The sequence below is a fragment of the Diplotaxodon limnothrissa genome, linkage group LG7 (genome assembly GCF_057381915.1).
Source record: "Diplotaxodon limnothrissa isolate DT_005_m linkage group LG7, D_limnothrissa_male_GT1.1, whole genome shotgun sequence".
In the NCBI taxonomy this organism is placed as follows: Eukaryota; Metazoa; Chordata; class Actinopteri; order Cichliformes; family Cichlidae; genus Diplotaxodon; species Diplotaxodon limnothrissa.
In genome coordinates this window covers 53,058,126-53,067,349 of record NC_140602.1, presented here as the reverse complement: position 1 = coordinate 53,067,349, position 9,224 = coordinate 53,058,126, and positions in this window count along the sequence as shown.

The window sequence follows — 9,224 nt, the reverse complement described above, 5'->3', positions numbered from 1 at the left end:
GAAGTCCTCTCTGCCATTTTTTTAAACTGCACAAACTGTGTTTGTGACAACTGTTTATTGAATTTCATTCAGTTACAGTTTTATTTATACATCACCACATCACAAGATTCACCTCAAGGTGGTTGTAAGGTAATGATTCTGCAATAATACAGAGAAAACCCCAAAAACCAGACAACCCCCTTTGAGTTCCCACTTGGTGACAGTGGGAAGGAAAAACTCCCTTTTAACAGGAAGAAACCTCTGGCAGAATCAGGCTCAGGGAGCGGCGGGACAAAAGACACACTGTGTGCAGATGATTCATAGAAAGGTTTCAGTGTCACATAGATGATATTGATAGATATTACTGTTATCATTAAAAAGAGATTTCAGTGTTATCTCTTATGCTTCCGCTTTTTGTATTGTTACAAGCAAAAATATTTGGGCTTTTTAAAAAACATTTTTTATAATGCTATGTGTCATCCAACCCAATCAAACCACTGTGTTTGTAACTGTGGTTGATCTTGAGTGGTGGCCCTTTACAGTGGCAAGCTTTTGATATTTCTTATGCCCTGTCAACATGGATCAGTGTCTGCAGGTGAATGGAAATTGAAACCAGACTGTTGATCAACCACACTGAACTGAGTTAGAAGGAAATAACCTTGAGGATTTTATTAAAACATACAAGCTTAATTCTTTTCCCAGACGAAACTAGCACTCCTATTTGATTTCATCAAGTATAGTTTCTCTTTCTTTTGCTTAGCCTACTGACTTTAATATTTCTATCACGAGCTTGCAGTAAAATCAAACTGCAATTTGTTTCCCCTTTTTTTGCTGTCATGTCGGACAAATCTAAATCACATATAATTTAAAAGCAGTGATCAAAGAAAAATTAAATGCTTCACATCTCAGTGTCACACCACAGAAATTAAGGATACTCCAGAGTTCCCTGTTTTTTTTACATTTTGCCATACACTATTGCTTTTTTATTAGTTTTCTTTGAATTATTTGTATCTAAAAACTCATGAAAAATAAACCCAGTCTGACTTGATTTACCAGCACTTCCCCTAAAGTATGCTGTATAATAAATTACCTATTTATTAACTACTATTTAAATTTCCTTTGTAGTGAGTCATTTCACAATACATCAGTATTACATTTTGCATTGCTTCCTGGAATGTGCAACACATAAATAATGCTATCTGTAAAACTGCTCTGAGAATTCTGAATAAAGTTCTCATGTTTGAACATGTGATTCTATTTTCTATTTTCTTCTGGCCACTAAAGAATTCATGTCTTTGCCTTGAGAAACTCTTGGGTAGTGTTTACAGCATGTTTTGACTCATTGTCCATTTGTATGATCAAGTATATCTCTGTACACATTAGAGTTCATCCTGCTACTCCCAGCAGCAGCTACATCATCAATGAAAAGCCATAACATAGCCTTCACCATGTCTAACAGACGATGTAGTATGCTTTGGATCATGAGCTCTTCTTTCCTTCTCCATATTTTTTTCTTTTCCAATCATTCTGATACAACTTCATCTTGGTTTCATCTATTCTAAATAATTTTTTCCAGAACAGTGCAGGCTGTTTTAGATGTTTTCTGGTATTATCTAGTCTGACACTCTTGGACTCAAGTGTAACTAGTGGTTTGCACCTTGTTCTATGCTTTCTGTATTTAAATTCATGATGGTGTCTTTGACAATGATACACCTACTCCCTCAAAAGTGTTTTTGATGTTGTGAAACCGCAATCATCTACTTTAATACTTTTGTTAAATCCCTTTAATTAAAGCTGAACTTCAACCAGATCTTGACTGTTAGATGAGAAAAAACAGGCGCAAAATTTCAAAAAAGTATGGCCCTAAGCATATACATACATACAATGATGCTTCACTGCAAACCTGCTCCCATCACAAGCCTGTTTATGTCTTGTGTAATTATGTCTCTGCATGTTTTCATTATCTGAACTCTGTGATTTGTCACAGTCTGAGTCTTCTGTGTGGTTTATGTTTAATAACAGCTGTTAAAGTCAGATGACTAGACAAGGAGTTACCTGATGTGTTCTGCAGATTAGATAAGTGTGAAATAACACTAACACAGCCAGATGCAGATCAGCTGCACCGCATGTGGATAAGATCAAACAGGAATGTTTCCATTAGTCTATTACATCATTAATTGTGAGACCTTTTCATATTCACAATGACCAGATACTAAGATTACAGAAGAGCAGACAGTGGACAGAGATATTTACAAAGCAAATAAAAATGGCCTAAAGCACAGCTTGTAGCTCAGGTGGTAAACATGGATGCTCATTTAACTGCAGGTTAAATCCCAGAAACGATGTGGGCTTCATAGATAATTGGCAAACCTTCTGGAGGAAACCTGGTCTTATAAGGAGAGACGGCATCCATCCCACTTTGGATGGAGCAGCTCTCATTTCTAGAAATATGGACAAATTTATTAAACCCCCCAAAATATGACTATCCAGAGTTGGGACCAGGAAGCAGAGTTGCAGTCTTACACGCCTCTCTGCAGCTTCTCTCCTCCTGCTACCCCCCCAAAAACCCATCTCCATAGAGACTGTGTCAGCTCCCAAATAGACAAAAAACAAACTAAAAACCAGCAACAAACAACTTAAACATAAACAATTACAAAGAAAGAACAATAAAGTATCCACATCTGAACCAAAGAGTAAAACAGTGAAATGTGGATTATTAAATATTAGGTCTCTCTCCTCCAAGTCTCTGTTAGTACATGACTTAATAATTGATCAACAAATTGATTTACTCTGCCTTACAGAAACCTGGTTGCAGCAGGATGATTATGTTAGTTTAAATGAATCAACACCCCCGAGTCATTCTAACTACCAGAAATCTCGAAGCACAGGCCGGGGGGGCGGTGTGGCAGCAATTTTTCACACCAGCCTATTAATTAATGAAAGACCAAGACAGACTTTTAATTCATTTGAAAGCCTGATGCTTAGCCTCGTCTACCCCAGCTGTAAAACTCAGAAACCAGTCTTACTTGTTATCATCTATCGTCCACCTGGGCCTTACACAGAGTTTCTGTCTGATTTCTCAGACTTTATATCTAATTTAGTTCTGAGCTCAGATAAAATAATTATTGTGGGTGATTTTAACATCCATGTAGATGCTAAAAATGACAGCCTCAACATGGCATTTAATCTTTTATTAGACTCAATTGGTTTCTCTCAAAATGTAAAAGAACCCACCCACCACTTTAATCACACTCTAGATCTTGTTTTAACATATGGCATAGAAACTGAACATTTAACAGTGTTTCCTGAAAACCCTCTCCTGTCTGATCATTTCCTGATAACATTTACATTTACAATAATTGATTACACAGCGGTGGAGAGTAGACTTTATCAAAGTAGATGTCTTTCTGAAAGCGCTGTAACTAAGTTTAAGAATATAATCCACCCACTGTTATCATCTTCAATGCCCTGTACCAACATAGAGCAGAGCAGCTATCTGAACGCTACTCCAACAGAGGTCGATCATCTTGTTAATAATTTCACCTCCTCACTACGTACGACTCTGGATACTGTAGCTCCTGTGAAAACTAAGGTCTCTAATCAGAAGTACCTGACTCCGTGGTATAATTCTCAAACACGTAGCCTAAAGCAGATGACTCGTAATCTGGAGAGGAAATGGCGTGTCACAAATTTAGAGGATCATCATTTAGCCTGGAGAAATAGTTTGCTGCTTTATAAGAAAGCCCTCCGCAAAGCCAGAACATCTTACTATTCATCACTGATTGAAGAAAATAAGAACAACTCCAGGTTTCTCTTCAGCACTGTAGCCAGGCTGACAAAAAGTCAGAGCTCTTTTGAGCCAACCATCCCTTTAACATTAACTAGTAATGACTTCATGAACTTCTTCACAAATAAAATTTTTATCATTAGAGAAAAAATTACCAGTAATCATCCCACAGATGTAATATTATCTACAGCTACTCTTAGTACCATTGATGTTAAGTTAGACTCTTTTTCTCTAATTGATCTTTCTGAGTTAACTTCAATAATTACTTCCTCCAAACCATCAACGTGTCTTTTAGACCCCATTCCTACAAAACTGCTCAAAGAAGTCCTGCCATTAATTAATTCTTCGATCTTAAATATGATCAACCTATCTCTAATGATCGGCTATGTACCACAGGCCTTCAAGCTAGCTGCAGTTAAACCTTTACTCAAAAAGCCATCTCTAGACCCAGCAGTCTTAGCTAATTATAGGCCAATCTCCAACCTTCCTTTCATATCAAAAATCCTTGAAAGAGTAGTTGTCAAACAGCTAACAGATCATCTGCAGAGGAATGGTTTATTTGAAGAGTTTCAGTCAGGTTTCAGAGCTCATCACAGCACAGAAACAGCTTTAGTGAAGGTTACAAATGATCTTCTTATGGCCTCTGACAGTGGACTCATCTCTGTGCTTGTCCTGCTAGACCTTAGTGCAGCATTCGATGCTGTTGACCATAATATCCTATTAGAGCGATTAGAACATGCTGTAGGTATTACAGGTACTGCACTGCAGTGGTTTGTATCATATCTATCTAATAGACTCCAATTTGTTCATGTAAATGGAGAGTCCTCTTCACACACTGAGGTTAATTATGGAGTTCCACAGGGTTCAGTGCTAGGACCAATTCTGTTTACATTATACATGCTTCCCTTAGGCAGCATCATTAGAAGACATAGCATACATTTTCACTGCTATGCAGATGACACCCAGCTCTATCTGTCCATGAAGCCAGATAACACACACCAATTAGTTAAACTGCAGGAATGTCTTAAAGACATAAAGACCTGGATGGCCGCTAACTTTCTGCTTCTTAATTCAGATAAAACTGAGGTTATTGTACTCGGCCCTGAAAAGCCTAGAAATATGGTATCTAACCAGATTCTTACTCTGGATGGCATTACCTTGGCCTCCAGTAACGCTGTGAGGAACCTTGGAGTCATTTTTGACCAGGACATGTCCTTCAATGCACATATTAAACAAATATGTAAGACTGCGTTCTTCCATTTGCGCAACATCTCTAAAATTAGAAATATCCTGTCTCAGAGTGACGCTGAAAAACTAGTTCATGCATTTATTACTTCCAGGCTGGACTACTGCAATTCATTATTATCAGGATGTCCAAAAATCTCACTGAAAAGCCTTCAGCTAATCCAAAATGCTGCAGCAAGAGTCCTGACAGGGACTAGAAAGAGAGAGCATATTTCTCCTGTTTTGGCTTCCCTTCATTGGCTTCCTGTTAAATCCAGAATTTAATTCAAAATCCTGCTCCTCACATACAAGGTCTTAAATAATCAGGCCCCATCTTATCTTAATGACCTTGTAGTACCATATCACCCTATTAGAGCACTTCGCTCTCGCTCTGCAGGCCTACTTGTTGTTCCTAGAGTATTTAAAAGTAGAATGGGAGGGAGAGCCTTCAGTTTTCAGGCCCCTCTTCTGTGGAACCAGCTTCCAGTTTGGATTCGGGAGACAGACACTATCTCTACTTTCAAGATTAGGCTTAAAACTTTCCTTTTTGCTAAAGTATATAGTTAGGGCTGGACCAGGTGACCCTGAATCCTCCCTTAGTTATGCTGCAATAGACATAGGCTGCCGGGGGATTCCCATGATGCATTGAGTTTTTCCTTTCCAGTCACCTTTCTCGCTCACTATATATTAACAGACCTCTCTGCATTGAATCATATCTGTTATTAACCTCTGTCTCTCTTTCACAGCATGTCTTTTATCCTGTCTTCCTTCTCTCACCCCAACCGGTCGCAGCAGATGGCCGCCCCTCCCTGAGCCTGGTTCTGCCGGAGGTTTCTTCCTGTTAAAAGGGAGTTTTGAATGGCAGTTCACCCATGTCCCTTATGTCAGTCAGCCTATTCTCCAATCTCATCATTTAGCCTGATATATTCAAATAAGTTCAACAATATTTTTAAAAAAGAGGAAAAAGAAATAAGAGGCTTATGGGATCAATAACGTCATGGGATTTCTGCTGGATGCTTGGCAACCAATTAGCAATGATACAGACGTACACCATTTAAAGTCTACTAAAAATTTATGTGTTAATGCATTTCAGGGTCATTGGGGAGGTTGGACGAGACTGGATACACCCTGGACAGGTCACCAGTTTGCCACAGGGCTAACGCAGAGAGATAAAAAGCCATTCCCACACATCAATGGGCAATTTAGAAATAACCAATTAATCGAACCCCACTAACGGTATGTGTTTGGAAGCAAGCTGGAGTACTCAGAGACCAGACATGGGAGAAGTCTGTGAAGGTTCTCAGTCATCCAGGTCATTGTAGTCAAAGGAGCTTGCAAAGAAAAGCGTCTGGACTTCTTTAAGTTGCTTGAAGACGTTTCACCTCTCATCTGAGAAGCTTCTTCAGTTCTAAGGTCAAATGGTGGGGAGTCCCAGATTTAAAGAAGTCCAGACGCTTTTCTTTGCAAGCTCCTTTGACATGGGAGAAGCATGCAAGCACCACCAGATGGTGGATTCAAACCCAAGGACTTCTTGCTGTGAAGCAACAGTGCTAACCACCACACCACCCAGTAAATTTAGTAAACTTTTTTCTTTTAATATAATTTGGCTTTTTAATTTAATTTGGTTGATGATCCTATAATTCATGTTTTAAAATTAACTGTGTTTTAAGAATATTCATGGAATTGTATGATAAAAACTGTCCAACAATAAAATACAACAGAAAGCACAAATATTCACATAGACCATGGATCACTAAGGGTTTACAAAATGCATGTAAAAAGAAAAATACACTCTATAGGGAATTCCTAAAACAAAGAACAAAAGATGCTGAAAATAAATATAAAAAATACAAAAATAAGTTGACCAATATTATACGTGTATGTAGAAAGGAGAATTATAGTAAAATATTGAACAACAATAAACATAATATGAAGGGAATATGGGATGTTTTAAACGGTATCATTAAAAATAATTCTGGACAACAAAGTTATCCTCAATACTTTATCGACAATGGCAATATTATGGAAAACACTGCTGATAAGGTCAACAGCTTTAATCATTATTTTGTAAATATTGGACCAAAACTGGCAGAACAAATTCCTGAGTCACTGCCATCAGTAGACTGTAGTGAAAACCTGATTGATAGGAACCCTAACTCAATGTTCCTCACATCAGTGGAGGAAAAAGAAATAATTGACATTGTACACATGTGTAAATATAAAACATCTACTGATTGTAATGATATTGACATGAAAATCGTCAAGAAGGTCATTGAAGGAATTGTAGGACCTCTAACATATATATGCAACTTATCATTTCAGACGGGAAAAGTGCCAAACAAAATGAAAATAGCTAAAGTTGTGCCGCTGTATAAAACCGGAGATAGACGCCACTTCACAAATTACAGGCCTGTTTCTTTACTACCACAATTCTCCAAAATCCTAGAAAACCTGTTTAATAAACGATTAGACAAATTCTTAGATAAATATAAATTACTCTCTGACAGTCAATATGGATTCAGATCAAAAAGATCAACATCTCTGGCATTAATCGAATCAATTAAGGAGATTACAAATGCTATAGATCAGAAACAGTATGCAGCTGGAGTATTTCTGGATCTCAAGAAAGCATTCGACACAATCAATCATGACATATTAATTAATAAACTGGAACGGTACGGGATCAGGGGGGTTGTACTGCACTGGGTGAAAAATTATTTAAGTGACAGGAAACAATTTGTGAAGCTGGGTGTCCATTCCTCATCATGCTTGGACATTGCTTGTGGTGTTCCACAAGGCTCTGTACTGGGTCCAAAATTATTTATTATTTATATAAATGATATTTGTAAGGCATCTGATATATTAAAATTAGTATTATTTGCAGATGACACAAATATTTTTTGTTCTGGGGGGAATCTAAAGGAGCTGCTGGATACAATTACTTCAGAAATGTGCAAAATTAAAAAATGGTTTAACAGGAACAAACTATCGCTAAATCTAAGTAAAACTAAAATAATCTTATTTGGGAATTCCCTTAGAAATGCACAAGTGCAGATTCATTTAGGTGGTGTGGAAATTGAAAGAGTACTTGAACATAAGTTTCTTGGTGTGATTATAGATGATAAATTAAACCGGAAGTCTCATATAAATCATATACATAACAAAATTTCAAGAAGTGTTTCAATCTTGAGTAAAGTAAAACACATTCTGGACCACAAATCACTCCACATTCTCTATTGTTCCCTGATTGCACCGTATTTGAATTACTGTGCAGAGGTTTGGGGCAATACTTACAAATGTTCCCTATCATCAATCTTTCTATTACAAAAAAGGGCCATAAGGATAATCCATAAAACTGGTTACAGAGATCATACAAATCCACTATTCTTAAAATCAAAAATTCTAAAATTCACAGATCTGATTCATTTTCTCACTGCACAAATTATATATAAAGCAATAAATAACCTGCTTCCTGACAATATTCTAAAAATGTTTTCTAAAAGGGAACGGGGATACAATTTGAGGGGGGAATTAAATTTAAAACATCCTCGTATCCGTACAACATTAAAAAGTTTTTGCATCTCTGTGTGTGGAGTGAAGCTGTGGAACAGACTAAGTAAAGATATGAAGCAATATCCGAGCATGGCGCAGTTTAAAAAGCGATTTAAAGATATGGTTTTTACAGGGTACAGGGAAGAGGTAGAGATTTGATAGGGTGTTCTTGTCTAATATTTTCATGTGTGTGCGGGTGCACGGGTATGTTGGTATGGGTATATATATATTTGTAGGTTGTGTATCCTTTGAGGTGTTAATGGGGTTATTGAAAATGTGTATATGTGCGTATGTGTATATACGTATGTATGGATAGATAGAAACATATATGTATATATATATATAAAAATGAATAATAAAAAAAATACACATGACATATAATGTAATTGCAAGGAGGTATTTCTGTAGTCTATTGATTACTAGATAGTGGAAAAGGGGTGGGATTAAATACCGGTAAGCTTATGCTTCTTCCTGCTCCTTTTTGAACATGAAAGTTATTTGTAGTTGTGGTTGCTCGTTTTCCTTTTGTTTTGCTTTGTTCATTTGTCTCTTTTAATTCTATGTTGTTGTACTTTTTCAACATGTTCAAAATAAAGATTCAATCAATCAATCAATCAAAATAAAAACCCAGGCGTATGACAAGATGACTGCCAAGTGGCGAGACTTGAAGGGTTTTATCAGC